The sequence below is a fragment of the Lycium ferocissimum genome, chromosome 4 (assembly GCF_029784015.1).
Source record: "Lycium ferocissimum isolate CSIRO_LF1 chromosome 4, AGI_CSIRO_Lferr_CH_V1, whole genome shotgun sequence".
NCBI lineage: Eukaryota > Viridiplantae > Streptophyta > Magnoliopsida > Solanales > Solanaceae > Lycium > Lycium ferocissimum.
Genome location: NC_081345.1, coordinates 65568916 through 65586357, shown reverse-complemented (window position 1 = coordinate 65586357; position 17442 = coordinate 65568916). Strand labels below are relative to the sequence as shown.

General features: G+C 37.9%; 1 long non-coding RNA gene across 1 annotated transcript; it reads right to left on the bottom strand.

Annotated features, from left to right (window-relative positions):
- Nucleotides 1–15953: 15953 nt before the first annotated feature.
- On the bottom strand, nucleotides 15954–17228 carry LOC132054925 (uncharacterized). The gene is made up of 3 exons (XR_009414412.1): nucleotides 16939–17228; nucleotides 16797–16860; nucleotides 15954–16109 (listed from the first exon to the last, which is right to left on the bottom strand). It is a non-coding gene; the product is annotated as an uncharacterized LOC132054925 (long non-coding RNA).
- Between the last annotated feature and the right edge of the window lie 214 nt (nucleotides 17229–17442).

The following is a 17442-nucleotide window of genomic DNA, read 5'->3' as shown; positions in this document are numbered from 1 at the left end:
AATCACATACAAATAGCTTATGCGTATACAAATATCAGACGTTGTCTCAAATTATCTCAAACTGTCTCAAACACATCTCAAACACAAACATATATATATCAGAAGCCGACAAGGCTGCCACGGCGAATGGGATCGCCCAGAACATATACCATACGAACACACCTGTACAGAATAGGTACAACCCACGCCCATACGTCTACGGACCTCTCAAACGGACAACGTAATCATATGACGGGACGGGGCCCCGCGGGCGCACCCCCCGAACAAACATATACGTAAGCGCGAATGAATATATACCAAAATGTAGGCTCGAATAAGGGAGCACTCCAAACAAACGAAAAGGGTGTCTGGGATCGCGGATCACCGAACCGTACGTTCGTGCCTGCGGCATGAAAACGCTGCCCCGAAGAAAGGGGTCGGTACGAAATATGTGCGAGTATGCAAGCGAGAGATATAGTAAACAAATCTGAGTCATAATCAAACAGAAGTACAGAAAGTAAGGGCATATCCAAGAATACCAGAAAGTTTATTTTCAAAATATAAATCATGCATAGGGCTCAGAAAATATGGTCGCCCGCCCGTCATTGGTACCATAACACAAAGATACACCAGAAAGGTTCAAATCTCCATATCCCCGTCACACATCCTACACAAAGATAACGCCATACACGGCGTAAATCGAAATAAATATGAACCGGCCCTACAGCCGAGGGGCTTGGCGAACCATAACACAAGATAACACCGGAGTATAACATAGCGCGCACGACAACATAACCGGCCGGGACTCGGCGAAAAGATACAACAGAATGCACGAGCAGAGTCGTGAGTAACCATATGTATAAAATCATTATTATAGACTCAAAAGGTAAGTAAAATGACCATATTTGGAAATCGGGATACTAGTCATACCAAATTCTTTCAAGAGTCATCAGAATTACAAAAAGGAGAGTCGCGGGACCCACGGACGGGTGTTGACCCGAGCCGGGCCCGCCTATGGAAAACATACTCATCATACGCCATGAAATCTCCTACAAACATATCGAGGCAATCTGAGCTTTTCTGTGAACTCCTAACTTCAAATAATCCCGGAATTACCCGGATGTTATAAACTATTTTGACCTTGGTTAGAATAGGGTATAACAGCTTGGCGACTCCGCTGGAGATTCACTTAGGTTCTAACCATAACAGACTTAGTGTTAATTAGGTTTTGTGTGCCTATTTTAATTTTTATTGTTATTGACTGTTTTTACGCTATTAATTTTTTGTTTGATATAAACTGTTTACGTGTTACTGCTTTGATAAACTATCATCCCGTACCATTTTTCTCCACTCCTGAAAAATTCACACAAATTCACACACTTAAAGTGGTTTCGCGGTTCGCGGCCGTGCACTACTAAAACACCTTTTAGTCGGATTGATCTTGTGGATTTAGTCGATCGGCGGTGCAGTCGACAGCCACGGACTTTCCACTCCCGAGTTGTCCACTTGGGGGAACCTTGTGTCATAGGCAGCCAACTCTTAGTCAGCCTAAGATAGAGCTAAACCAACACCCGTTATTAGAAGCATACATTTCATAACCTAGGAGGTTTAATACCCTTGGTGTATTAAACCCATTAGATGACTTTACCCAAACGTCCAAGTGGGTTCACGACCCCAAGTGACACTAAATCATACTTATGTGCATGTTTGAAGGTAACTGTGCCTAAATATTGACTATTTGCTTTAATTAATTAAACTTTAGGAGGGAGGAAACAACTAACATTTATGTGACAGGTATGGATCCACAGTGGAGTACATCCGTGATCGACAATTGCTGAAGACCAGTGACATCACAAAATGGAGCTGTACATTTAGACATAAGAAATTGTATTATTTTAGGAAATACTTTATGTTGTACTCATTTGATATGTAATAATGCTACAATGCTTTTGTACTATATTTTTGGGAAATATAATTTATTTAATTAATTAAAGCAATGGGATGACATATTATGGCACACTTTACCCTTCAAACAAACGTTAGGCCTACCTCTGGCACAAAGAGGTCACATGCATATTAGGACGCGTTATTGTTTGATATATTCGTGTGACGACTTGTTTGACTTTACTTGGTAACTTATTTGCTACATAACTTGCTTGACTTTATGTGATCATAAAACTAATATCATTTGCATTGTTCATGTTTATTTTTCTTTATTTTTTTTTTATTCCCAAATAGAGAGTTGATTCGTGTTGACACTCGAGCTGGCCGACCACCCTTACCTCACAAGGTCAAAGACGTCATCACTACCTCGACGTACCTGGGTTGTGCAAGGAAAAGAAATTATCATGACTGATCCAGCCGCATCCGTTTCAACTGGTTTGGAAAACATTGTGATCTCTAGCGATCCTCCCGAGACTTCTGTACATAGAAATACCATGTAACATGACGAACATATCGCCCGTCTGACTTAAGAGATTGAGGACCTACGTGGCGAACTAAATCGGGTTAGGGACCTGACCAACTTATCCGTTACACTCCAAAGCCCACCTCCTAAACCCAGAACTGTCGCACCAAATCCACCTCGTTTTCCATCACTTGAATCTCCAGTCCCTGAACACTTTCCTTCACGAAATAGCGCACCCGCCAACAACAACTTTCCTCCACCAAATCCATCATCCGTCTATACTCCTCCACAAAATCAACCACTTACCTACAATGCCTACGCTACTCCTAATCCACCACCCGTCAACCCACCAAATCAATCACAAATTCACACTCCTTATATTCCGTTACCTACCAAAGACTAATCCGCCACCTACAACTACTCTTCTGAACCCACCAAACCAACTACCTACAAACACCATTTATAACACACCACCTCCAATCCAAAACACTCCCACTGTCCAAACTTATCCAACCCAGCATATACAAGGGGCACATTTTGCTACTCCTAACACGCAGTATGTTCCTCCGGTATATGCAGCGGAAACACAAGCCTATACCAACCCAGTGACGGTCAGGTTCCAGCCCGAAGTAGATCAATACGAGGAAATGGAGAAAGAGGCAAAAGCAAGGGCGGACGATATGTTGCTAAAGAGATCCACAGTCTCAAAGAAGCAATGAGAAACCTTCAAGTTGCTAGGGGAACTAAGAGTGTAGAATACGAGGATCTGTGTGTTCAGCCTGACGTCGATTTGCCCGTAGGCTACAAACCGCCGAAATTCGATACTTTCAATGGAACCGGCGATCCTCATACACACTTAAGGGCTTATTGTGACAAATTGGTTGGAGTAGGTAGAGACCAGAACATAAGGATGAAGCTATTCATCAGGAGCTTATCTGGTGAGGCCCTTAATTGGTATACACAACAGGACGTCCGTAAATGGCGTGGTTGGAATGACATGGCCCAAGACTTTATGGACCGATTCAGTTTCAACACCGACATCACACCAGACAGAGTCTATATGACTAAGTTAACCAAGAAGTCAACTGAGTCGTTCCGCGAGTATGCGCTGCGTTGGAGGTCAGAAGCAGCCAGGGTTCAACCCCCGATGAATGACAGAGAAATGACTGCCACCTTCATTGAATGCCAGGCCAGCATATTTTATGAGAAAATGATAGGTATGATGGGACAAAAATTCACAGAAGTTGTCCAAATGGGTGAAGCCTTGGAAGAAGGAATCAAATCTGGAAAAATTCAGGATCTTACGGCTTTGCAAGTTGTAAACAAAGTCATTCAATCTGGTTCTATCAGGGGCTTAAAAGAAGAAAGAAGATGCTTTGCTTTGGTCATGAATGTCCAAGGACATAAGCCAAGCCAAGCTACTACATACTTTAACCATCCACAACAACCTTTCTACCCTTACCACTACACTGAACCCTACCAAGCTCCATTATCTCCTTACCCTGTCTACAATACCCAAACAAATTACTACCAACCCCGAGCACCTCCACATCAAAACCTACGTCCATATCAACCTGTTCAAGCTCCCACTTACTAAAATCGACCACACACCGCACCTAAGGCCCGTCCAAACACTGACATCAAAAATACCCGTAATTACACTCGGTTCGCTGAACCCTTGGCTCAATTATTCGAAAGATTGAAAGCAGCAGGCGTGATACAACCGATTGAAGGGAAAATTCCTGATCCCATTCCAAGATGGTTTGATGGTTCTAAACGTTGTGCATATCATTCTGGAGTTGCTGGGCATGACACTGAGAATTGCTATGGCCTCAAAAACAAAATTGAAGCCTTGATTAAAGAGGGAGCGATCCAACTTACTGGAGCTCGGCCCAATGTGGAGAGCAACCCTTTACCTACTCATGAAAATGCCAACGTGAACATGATCACTGTTGAGAAAGATGGAGATGTGAAAGTCATCATACCATCAACCTTTATCACTCCCGTGGAAACAGTCCAAAGACAAGCACCAACGAAGATTGCTACTACAACACCGAGACACTGACCATCTGGGGTGCCGAACCAGGAAAAACTCTAAAGAATTGGACTTGTACTCCGTCCCTGGTTCGCCGGGAGTCTTGGTAGATTTGAACATGTAGTGAACTTTTGAGATGGCACAATTTTAAAATTGAGGCTTAAATTGTGCCCTAAAACTTTTGTTGTTTCGCCTCATCTTTTGGAAGCTTAAATTGCAAAAACTATGAATGCATTTCTGATTTTCCTTAATCATCTATTATTATTGTCTACTTTATTTATCAAATCTGCCAACTCTATGATCGTGACATAAAATGAACCAAGTACACCCGAGAGAATAATAAAGAAATTAGAGGATAAGACAGATTCCACTTAGAAGAAATTGAAATAGCCGATAGACAACAACGTAAGTACGAGTGTTATTCGGATCAAGAAAACATTGAAAGACGACATTAGGTCAGACAACCTAGTTTGCAACCTTCCCTTTAATATGGTACGAACTACGCTGACCTGATTCCCATGGTGGGATACGTAGGCAGCCCACATAGGGTTCGGTTGCATTATAACAGAAAATCCAAAAATCCTTATACAAAGAGAAACTACAAATGGCCTGATTCCCTCGGCGGGATTCGTAGACTATCAACATACAGGTCAAACATATTTAGGTAGAAAGCCAACAAACTTTTACCATTTACGTAACAGAACTACGCCGACCTGATTCCCTTGGCGGGATACATAGGCAATCCACATCGGGTTCGGTCCCTTTATTAGAAAATTTCAAACCTTATTTATGTATCTTACGAACTACGTTCTGACCTGATTCCTTTGGCGGGATACGTAGGCAACCTATATAAGGTTCGGTCACATCATAACATAAGTTTAGTACACCCTTCTGAGCCAAAACTGGGGCATATTTTGAAAGATTAGACAAGAGAAAGTTGGACAACAACAATATTAAGGCTACCAGACAGGAAATAGTATAGACAAATGACTTTTCAATTGTGTCACAATCTGAGGTCGGCAGAAATATTTTGCAACTTACATACATATATTTACATATATATCTTCCCTTACCTACATACAATTACATATATATTTCACAACTTATATACATATAGTTACATTTCCTTATACATATACTTACATACCTACCTTTCAAATGAAATACTCTATTTCAATTGTTTCACTACTGTTCATCTACCGAGGCTTGAACGGAGATCATAAGATCCTAACAAACAAGACGAATGGAGTGCCAACAACGTTAAGCTTCGAGTCAACACGAATGAACTTCCCCCTCCCAAACTAAGAATTTTTCTTTGAGTGCAGGAACCTAAAATCGCGAGATCAACAGTCAAGTCCATCAATCATGGCCGAGAAGCCTCGCCTTAAAAGCCAAACGGCTTTATTTCCAACTTTATCTCTACTTTTGTTCCTTATTAACTTTATGAATTTATTAACAAATATACCTGTTTTGTAGGTTATCGAGATTGAAGATGATTTAAATCAAGATTACGTGTCGCTGGTCTGGCTTGTCACGATACCGTTAACATCATCAGCCAAACGACTATACTATCACTTTCCCCTCTCTACTTTATCATTTATTTTACCAATTTTAATGACTTTATCCTGAACTTTACAGGAATTTACATTCTTACTTTACCTACTTTAACCACTTTACCCGGGCTTTACGGGAATTTTCATCAAATCTCCGAAAACAACCGAGACAAAGATTCACTTTACTTACTTTAACAACTTTACCCCGAACTTTACGGGAATTGGCATCAAGTCTCCGAAGACAACCGGAGACATTATTTACTTTACCTACTTTACCCCAGACTTTACAAGAATTTACATTCACATCATTTACCTTACCTACTTTACCTACTTTAACCCGGACTTTACGGGAATTTTCACCAAATCTCCGAAGACAACCGGAGACATCATTTACTTTACCTACCTTACCTGCCTTAACCCGGACTTTACGGGAAATTGCATTAAGTCTCCGAAGACAACAGGAGACATCATCCACTTTACGACTTTACCCCGGATTTTACGGGAATTTTCATCAAGTCTCCGAAGACAACCGGAGATGTCATATGGCTATACAAAATTCATTTTCATAAGCCGACGGCTGCATTTCTTACTTTTACCTTCTACTTCATTAATTACCTTATCATTACCTTTAATAATTTTACCTTAATTTCACAGATATCATCGAGTCCCCGAAATAACCGGAGACGACACATGGCTACACGGCCTCATTTGCATAAGCCAAATGGCTATATACTTACTCCACTCTCTACTTTACTACTTTACTTTATCAGTCACTTTACCTACTCTAATGACTTTGCCCTAAACCCTACAGACATTGTTTATCATCGAGTCCCGCAAGACAGCCGGAGACCTTATCATTATCATTAAAGTCTCCAAATACAACTAGAGATATTATTACATCTTCAGCATAACATCACGCATTCATTCAAGTCCCTGAAGACAACCAGAGACGACATTTGGCCACACTGCTTCATTATAAGCCACACGGCTTCATCCTCACTCTCACACTCATATTTACTATCATGTTACACTCTTTATAATTTTATACTTTCAACTTTATTACTAATTTTGACATGAATTTCAGTTTTGACAGAAAGTACAATCTACAGAGACACAACGCAACGTGGAACTTTATCTTATGCAGTGAACTGGGGCAAATTTGCTGAAGAAGAATATCAAACTCATAAGCAAAGGTCACGGATCTACTCTCGAACTCAGTTCCGCCTACGTCCACAAACACGTGATACATAGGTTAATCTTCTTTCATATTCACCGCTAAAACTCTACGCCATCAACTCCTTTCATAATCTTGCAAGCCTTTTCTATATCCGGTCGCACCATAATTCAACACTGGGGCAAAAAGCGTAGCGTCAGTATCGACCCGCTTCTTTCAAACTTTATACAGCTTAATTCTCGCGAAACTCGAGATAGGTAGGCAATTCGAAACGGGTTCGGTCATAATTCCTCCCATCCCATAATGTTTTCCAATCATCCTTTCGGCCCTATGATATTTTCCACCAACTCTCCTAAACCCTATTTTCTCAAGTTTCTTCCAAGTTCATATTTGTTGGTCAGAACAAAATTGGCTACAACGTCGACTTCTTCACCCGTAAACTCTTACATCGTCTCCGGTCGAAGAGGGGGCATCTGTTGACACCCAATTTTGTCCCTCCTTTATTCCAATTTATTTCCTCGGGCTTCTAAATTTATTGACGAACTAAACACTTTATTTTCACTATTATTAATTTTCACTATTTTACTGTCAACGTTACTAGCATTGCTTTATCACAACTTTCAAAATGGTTCGTCGTCATTTGATTTTAGGATTTGTACTCGTTAAATTAATTTTACTTTACTAAATCCTTTACTTTCTACATACTAATTACTATTTATCTTCACATAATATATATTGTACTAGTTGTTAAATTAGAAGCCCAAATGAATAATTAAATAGAGGGGGAAGGATCCACATTTTTTAGCCAAATTAATGGCACAAACCACCAGCCCACTACCATTTCAATTCAGCCAGCCCAATAATACCCGGTCCAACCCACACCACTTCTGACCCGATCCAGCCCATTACCTTATATTACCCAACCCAAACTTTCAGCCGGCCCACTAAAACTACCCGAACCGGCCCGTGTATTAAAACATTTCCCTCATCCCTTTTAACTCTAAACCTAATTCCTTCAGCAGCCGCACTCTCTCCTCTCCCTCTCTCTACCCTATACTCTCTCCCTTCCATTTTAGCAAAGTTCAGTCTCTCTTTCAACATCACAGAATTTTGACACTTCATTTTCGTGCAATAGGCACAGCTCCTGACCCCTTTTCTCTTCTTTCTCTTTCCCTCTGCTCTCTTTCTCGTCGTCTTCCCCCAGTTCTAGCAAAAATACAGCTCCCTTTAGCCATGGCAGATATTGGCCACCTCTTTTTCGTGCTAGTAGCTACGGTCAACACAAGAGGTCAAGCTGTTGTTTTGAAATCTGATTTTATACAGAGAAAACCAAAAAGCATTTCAACCCGTGACACCCTACATTCAAACGGCTATCTCACTTTTAAAATCCCGCCCAAATCGAAACCCTAGACTTTAGTTTTTACACCTATAAATGCATCGCTAAGCCTTCGGCCGAAAAAAAAAAAAAAAAAAAAAAAAAGGAGAGACGGATTGGGAGAGACGAGTATTTTCTATCAAAAGTCTTGAGTTTTCTTTTAATCTGGTCCGAACCCTTACTTACATTGAAAATTCTGGAGACAAACGGAATTTCTCTTTTGCAATCAAAAGTATACTGTTTTGTTTTCTGTCGAGTTTTAATTCGAAAGACTTTTTTTCGAGTTTGAGTTCGTCGTATCGAGCATAGATCCGCGGCCACTGTACCCCTTTCACTGCACCTAAGAAAGGTATTTCCTTATCATTTCATTGTTTTATTAGTTTTTCTTGTTTGATTTATGGATTAGTCTGTTTGTTAGCTCTTCTGGTCTAATTTATGTTTTAGGCCATTTCATTCGGTGCTTAGAGTAATCAGTGGTTTTATTATGTCAGAGCGCAAGCTTGAGTCGGATGGCTTAACCTGTACAAGCTATTATAAGTGTTTGTTTTGTTTGTTTCGATCAGTATGTCTTGAGTCTAAGGATTGATCGATGTTGCCGGGCTGTTAATTTTGTTGATCTGAGTTCTGAACAGTGTAGTCCTGTGTTAGTCTATCATTGTACTTCTCTGCCTTTGTTGCTCAGAATATTGCATTCTTCATGACGATAAAGGTTTCGGTCGACTCAAACAAGATTTAAAATGCATAAATGATGGTCCGGTCTTGTAAAATTTGACTCGCCGGTCATTGTAATGCTTCCTCTTGTCTGTGTTTGGTCCTTATATGTTGAGTAGTATGGGGCTCATTTAGATTAGTGGATTTGATCGCACGATCCTATTATGGTTTTTGTTTTAGCATCCTATGTCGGGAAGATTATTAGGCTATACTTATGAATGTGGTCAGGTTGTTGTTAGCGTTCCTGTAGGCTTACAACCTTGTGATCTACTGTGAATTTAGTTTTTAATGTCTTTTGAGATAACTTATCTGTTTAAATAAGATAGTACTTCTTGGATACTATTTCTGTTTGCTGAAAGGGATATCAGACATCTCCACTGATCATGTTTGTCACTGCCTCATGCTTGCCTTCGCGTTCCCATGTCCAAATGTCATTTTAGACTAAAATATGCTTATGAATTATTGTCCATTTATGCCTTCTTCATAGTTGTGAATGAAATGTTTGTCATAAACCAAAATGTTGATCTTGCACTGCTTGCATTAAACTGTCCCCAGATCTGAAATCTGGTTCCCTTAGGCCACAACTTATCTCTTCTAGTGTCATATTGTTCGGAACATTTCCTGTTAATTGTAATTTTGTTGCTCCGTGCTTTGTTTCCTTGGATGCTATATTTGTCACACCTTCATGACATATGTAACCCGTCAGGAAAAATTATACATCATTCTATAATACTGCCTCTTTCGTTTACGTCAAAATCTTATAGGCCTTTCTTTCTTCTCTCTTTGCGTCATTCTCTGTTTCTTGGTATGTTCTGTAGACTTGGGTAAATGGAGTAAATGCATACGACATTGTTCCTTTACCTTTACTATGACTTGAATCCAACATATTAACATACTGCCAAACTTGCATCCATTATGCTTGCTGCTTTCTTCTTTTGCTTTTCCTTCTTCTAAATTCTTTCTTTCATCCCTCTGCTTTTGTGTTCTATGATCTGGATGTAAAGCCTAATGTTGATACTTCCCCGTTCTGCCTAATTGCTAAATGTTGACACTGTTTAGATAATGAATCTATTTGAATATACATGGTACACGCCCAGTCCACTGGTCTATTTTTTACATTATATACATTTAGTCTTATTATCGATTATATACTAATCCTTTTCTTTCATTTTTTTTGCATGACATCTTGCATACGAGTCCAAGGGACTCATCACCTCCCTCTTTCGGTGTTGGGCCAAAGCCCAACGAAACTTTTCTCTCGAGTCGGCCCCATGCACCCGGTTAAAAGATCTATTAAAATTTCGTTGGGCCGACAGTAGCAGTCCTAAATGGGCTGAGCCCATTTAATTTATTTCAGCCTCTATTTTGTTTTGTGCAGTTAACTTGTATTGTTTGACTAACCCGTTATTTTGTTTGTTTTCTTAGCTTAGATAAATCATAGGGAATTAGTGTGGTTAGTTTTAGAATGATGGGTAGTTAATCCAAGAAAACTAATAATTAATTCCACAAGTTACATTCTCTCATGTTAAAACTATTTATAGCATCTATAATACTTATTGGGATAACTGTTCTAACTTATCTACTTTCCCAACACTTGAAATACGTATTTGTTAAACAATCTTTTCACAGCTTGTATTGAATTAATAGTCTTCCTACAAAACCTTTAAAGTTTTTATTACTATTAATCTTACAATAACTCTTTTAATTTGCTAGTCGGTACAACTTATTTTCTTCAGGTATTTATAAAACGTTATACATCCCACGCTTTCCCAGTTTATTTACAACTAAACCTTTTTTGCAAATCATTACTTTCTATCAGTCTTATTTTGAATAGCATTCTTATCTACAACTTTAGCAATACTTACAAAGATATTTTCTTTCCTATAATATTATAATTACATTTAGCCTAATTAAATCATAAGTCCGGTCGGTTAACCATTATTAATGGGTCTTAAAGGGTGCCTAATACTTTCCCTTTAGACTAATTGAACCCTTACCTAGAATCTCAAGTTTCGTAGACTTTAAAATCAACTTTAGATAATTACTTTAATCAACCTTAGGTGCCCTAATTCACCATAAGTAATTAGGTGGCGACTCCTAACTTCAATAATCCCGAAATTACCCGGATGTTATAAACTATTTTGACCTCGGTTAGAATAGGGTATAACATACGCCTCGTTATTTGTATAGCCATTTTGGGATAGTTGGCTCTTAATGTTATGGAAATTGGGAATTCATTATGATTACTGTGTGGATCACTTGTTGATTATATGGGTGCGTTGTGTGTGGCACAACTTGAACTTGATATTATTCATTGTTGTACTTGCATCGTTCCATATTCATTTCATATTTGATGCGCCGTGTGTGGCACAACATGAACTTGATATTATTCATTTTTGTACTTGCATCGTTCCATATTCATTTCATATTTGATGCGCTGTGTGTGGCACAACTTGAACTTGATATTATTCATTGTTTGTACTTGCGTCGTTCCATATTCATTTCATATCATTTTATTATGCTGTGTGACTGGCACTATTGATGGAAATGAGAAGGAACATTGATGATTATGGAACATGGTAAGTCATCTCTGAGCTGTGTGTGGAGGGGCTGATTATAGAACATGGTAAGTCACCTCTGAGCTGGGTGCGAAGGGGCTGATATGGAACACCGATATTGCGATACTTGTAGATGATTGGGTCCTCTAAGCTGTGTGCTGAGTGACGATACATTGACTTCACGGGTGCCCCATGGGTTGTGCTGCCGAGGCGTGGAGGAATTCCTTCGTCGGAGTACAAGAGTATCACTACATTGCATTTCCATTTCATACATTGCATTTGAATGTTAATGCATTGTCTTACTTCTTTGATGTTTGTTGCTATCACCTTATTGACTATGAATGGTGTAACTTGATGCTGTATTGTTCAAATGTTGGAATCGGATTCTTGAGAGGTGTTTCCTATTTGGCTAAATTGAGCTACGTGGTTGAACTACTTGCTACTGGATTGTGTTGGACTGAATTACTTGTTAGGTGAGTATGATCCTTCTTCCCTTCCTTTTTACTGTGCATATGTGATCTAATTGTTGTTGGCCGGTGATATCTACTCAGTAGCGTTGCGGTGTACGTACCCTACCTCCCTATACTCTTTATTTGACTGCAGAGTACACATTGGGTGAGACATTGATCCCTCGTTGGCGGTCCCGAGGCAGACTCGATAGCTTTCCAAGGTGAGCATATGGGACTCAGCTACTCGGATTGGCTATTCTTCAGCTTTGTCTTATCTTCTTCCATGAGACATTTTATTTATGTTTTAGACTTATGTTATCAGACTTTTGGACATGCATTTATGATTAGTGCTCTTGTACGATTCAGACCATGAGATTCGGGGCGTAGTCTTCCACACTTATTATTTATAATATGAAATTCCAGACTTAGTAGTGGTTCTGTTATTGTTAATTCTATAAATTGATTTAATGGTCGAGATAACAGATTAAGTTGAGACGGGATTTGGTAGGTGCTCGTGCATTCCATGAAAATGGTGCGTGACAAGTTTTTTTCTAAATTTTTTTTTTTTAAAATGTGGAAAACTGATTTTTTTTTTCATATATGAAAAAAAATCTGGTTTTCTAGACTTAGTTTAAAAAATGGATTTTCCACATTTTAAAAAAATAAGTAGTTTTTCCAAATTTTGTATAAAAATTCATTTTTTTCACATTTTGACGAGAAAAAACACTTTTTTCCGGATTTTTTTTTTAAAATAATTCAGATTTTACTTAAAAAATAAAAGTGTCCTAAAAAAATGAAATCATGAAAAAATCTAGATTTTTTAAAACATTTAAAAAAAAAACAGTTTTCCATATTTAAAAAAAAAAAGTCAAATTTTCAGATTTTTTTTTTTTTTGAATATTCATTGTTCATTTTTTTAAAAGAAAATCCAGTTTTTCAAATTTTAATAAAAATTTCCACGTAAGCGAAAAGAATTAAAAAAATAGAAAATAAATAATTATACATGTGCGAAGGAGAGTGTATGTCACTCTCCCATAAGAGAGTAGATATCCAGTTTCAGGGTGGTAACTATTCTGTTTTAAAAAAGTTCGGGGGGTTATCGAACCCCCAAAAAGGTAAGGTGTGTCGTAGCAACTGCGGCCAAAGTTCCGGGGGTAATAGTGTCTTATCCCTTTTCATAAGTCAGATAATTTCTATACCTAGGAATATTCAATATTTTTCACGTCTTGTATCTATCTTCTTTTAAAGAAATGCTTTCTTACAATCCAAATTAGTGTAGCTGAGACAAGCAATTGAACACCTACCTACTAAGTAAATCCATCATTTGTTATTAAATCAATATTTTGAAAAGCATAAAATCAATAGCTAGATATATAACAATTGAATAAAGTTCGAGAGTACAACGTATATCAAATCCTTTACCCAAACTAGTCATCGAGCATCTAATATATCTTAATACAAAGATATTAAAGGCAAACCATACATAAAAGATATTAAAGGCAAACCATACATAAAGAAAGCTAACATAAAATGGAAATAGCTCGACATGAAAAGTGGACGATTCAACTCGATAGCATGAGATATGAAACCACTTAAAAATCTATTAGAGTACTAACAAAAGAGGATATATTCAACGAGTAGAGTAGTGGATCATAATGTTTAAGAAAGCATCAACGACACTTCTTTAAAATTATGGGATAAGAAGATGAATGCATGTAATGATGCAAATCACATCTAATTTGCCACATATATATAGACATGCACGCATACGCTCAGTATGTCAAACATTCTACACTACTAAAAAAAACAGTGAATTTCGACCAAAATTTTCGACCACACGCGGTCGAAAATTATTTTCTACCTAAATTACGAAAATAAAGTTTTCAACCACATGAGGTCGAAAAAGTTATTTTTTATTTAAATTTTAATATAGAATTTCGACCGCATGCGGTCGAAAATATTATTTTATATAAATATTATTTAAAGTTTTCTCGACCCTCTTGTGGTCGAAATATGATAGAATATAAAAATAATAAAAAATTTATTTTCGTAATTTCTACCGTATTTAGGTCGAAATTTAGCAATATTGTTGCCGATTTCGACCTCATGAGGTTGAAATTCAAAATGTTGCCCGTTTTCGACCTCGTACGGTAGAAATTTAAATTTGGTACAATTTCGACCTCATGAGGTCGAAAATTATCAATATCTAAGTGGATTTCGACCTCGTATGAGGTCGAAAATCCGGAAATATAATTCCGACATTCAAATTTTTTACAAAGACCCCCACCTGCCAATCTCATTCATCGACCAAATCAACAATGCAATTCATCAACACGTCCAATTCATCAAAGTACTTCTACAATCATAAACTACACATTCTACAATCAAATTCACCTTCAAAAGTACATCTAATTCGAATTAAAACTATAATCAAATATCATATACATATCCAAGAAAACATAGCAATATTACAATCCAAAAGTATACGAATCAAAAAAGTCAACATTGGGTGTTAGAGACATGATCTGATTCCTCCCCACTATCCTCATCAACAAGAGCATGAACTACGTTGGCCTGTGACCTACGTCGTCGACTGGGCTGTGACCTACGAGCATCCCCGGGACACGGGGGAATATTAGAGGGGCCCGAATTGAGTAAGCTGTCTATTTGGGCCTGCATATGCAACATCCTTGCCTCCGTGGCACTAAGTGTACTTGTTAGTTGAGTAACTTTCTGCTTCATTTCTTGGTACTCCTTAGGATCCACTGCCCCTTCAGAAGTAGCACCTACAAATTAAAAAAGAAGCATGCCAACAAGGTTATTGAAGTTAGTGAAGGAAGGAAAACCATATTTGGCGTTGATAGTGTTGCGGTGATATGCGGGATCAGCTTCTTCATTTTTTTAACTTTTCTTTACTTGTCAACGAAACTGTCCAATGCAAGAGATGTTATTTGTATATTAATACTAGCAGCATTACATAGAGTGGTCCTTGTGGGATAAACAGTTCATGATTTCATTGCCAAAAACATCAACCTCTAATGTATAGCAGCAGTACATAGGATGACCTTTTCAAAAGAATTTCATTAATGGGCCATGTACCTAACGATTAATGATTGAAGACTAACCCATGTGATGATGTGAATTGTTTGAAGAAGATAAAAGAAGTAAAGAGAGATTAATTCACCTCCAATAAAAGAAGCAGATTATGGGTAAAAAATAGTTTCTACTGCCAAATAGCAAGAGTAACCCATGTGAATTTGTTCAAAGAGAGAAGAAAATAAGTAAATAAGTGATGGAGATAGACACATGCATTACTTGTCTACTTGACTACAAATAGAGCCGAAATCGGACCGTTTCATTCACCTCTAAATCCCCTTCCAAGAAGAACAAGGTTACAGGAATTCTCTTTAATACCAAAGTGAGGAGTACTAACTTGTGCATTTTTTCTTTCGGTTAACACCATGTTTTTACATATTTTGAATCTATCCCACGCCAGATAATACTACATCTCTTGGTTTTGGCTCGGGATTTGGACGTTACAGTGAAATTAGTTTCCACCATATTTTTCAAAAAGTTGTTTCTGTCACTGTTTGATATAATCTGCATATTGGTTCCGGCCTGGAGGATAGATTAATCTTCATCTTTTCTGTGTATATTTCAAAACTTTAACTTCACTTGCCTATTTGTCAAATAAAATGTAAGCAGCCTTTTGCCTAAATGATTCGCACCGTATAGTGAGTCGCAAAGATGTATCTTTTATGCCAATGCAATTTGGCTTCAAAGCTAGAAAGAGCTAGAGTCTTGAAACACCGGAGCTGCATATTTAGCTTGAAAGTTGCTTTTTATTTTTCAACCTATAAAAGATGAACTATGGATACGCTTTTGAGAAATCATTAGAAATAACTGCAATTAATATATCTAAGTTCTGTACATTCAGTTCTAACTGCGATCTTTTCATTTAGTTCTAACTGTGATCTTTCTAAGTTATGACCATATTTTACTTATATGTGCATGCTTGATCATGCCAACATTATGTTTCATTTTTAAGCAATCCCTGAATCCACAGTTTCATCATTAATGTGCAGGATGGAAACCTTTCTACTATTTATTTTGCTAGCAATATTGCTTGGAGCCGGAGATGCACTCACAATCAACATCACCATAATCGAAAGCGCCACAAAGACAAGGCGCCGGTAAAATAATTGATTTGTGCAATGCTTTCTTTGCTTATATACCATGACTTATATAGCAATACTCCCTCCGTTTCATTTCCAGATCTCACTATGAGTTATAGTGACCGCAAAGCTAATAAAAAAAAATACTCTATTTATGTCTTTTTACCTCTATCATCCAAACGCCTTATGTTATGTATGCTATTGAATACGAGTATTACCAAAACTACAAAGGGCGACGCGACGATCAACACATTCAACTTTTATATTTATTTTTTTATAAGTAGACATATTAGCACTTTAGCAAGTACATCCCAAGCATTTACATTCAAGAATCAGCATTTGTTATAATTGCAAAATCAGGAAACATGTTAAGCACTTACCAAGTTTTGTGCCAGCTAATACCACCGGAATTGCAGGAGCATAATGCTGAAGCTCAGGAATCCACTGACCAAATATCGACTGTCAGCAACCTTAAAGACATTTGACATAAACTCACAAAGTTGATAGTTTCAACAAACGCACCTTTTTAAGTATGTTCTTATAGCTCGCACGACTAACCAAGAAGAATGCTAGGACAAAAACATACTCGCTCCCTCGGTAGCTCGGTGGCCTTAATCTATTGTAATGCTCTTGTCCTATAACCATAATCAAAGGACGGATAGGAAAAGAAACTCATCAAATACTCCTTAATCACACAAGTTGGCCATAAAATTCTATTTTTTTGCCATGGTTGATTAGGTCACCATTACATCTTTCTTAAGGCAATTTTTCTTTTTCTTCCATTTTTGTGACCTGGGAGGGAGCAAGAATGGAACATACCAAGAAACCACAATCCAAGACAACCGTTCAAGAATAGGTTAGATAAAGCATCGATAGGCGAATAGGCAAAAAGAGAGCATATTCTAAAGTAAAAAAATAAGAAGAATCACAAGAACAGAAAAAGCTGCTAAACCCACATATAAAAACCAAAATCCTGGTTATCTAGGCATCAAACTTTAAGCAATGAGGGACAAACTAGGAAACCCA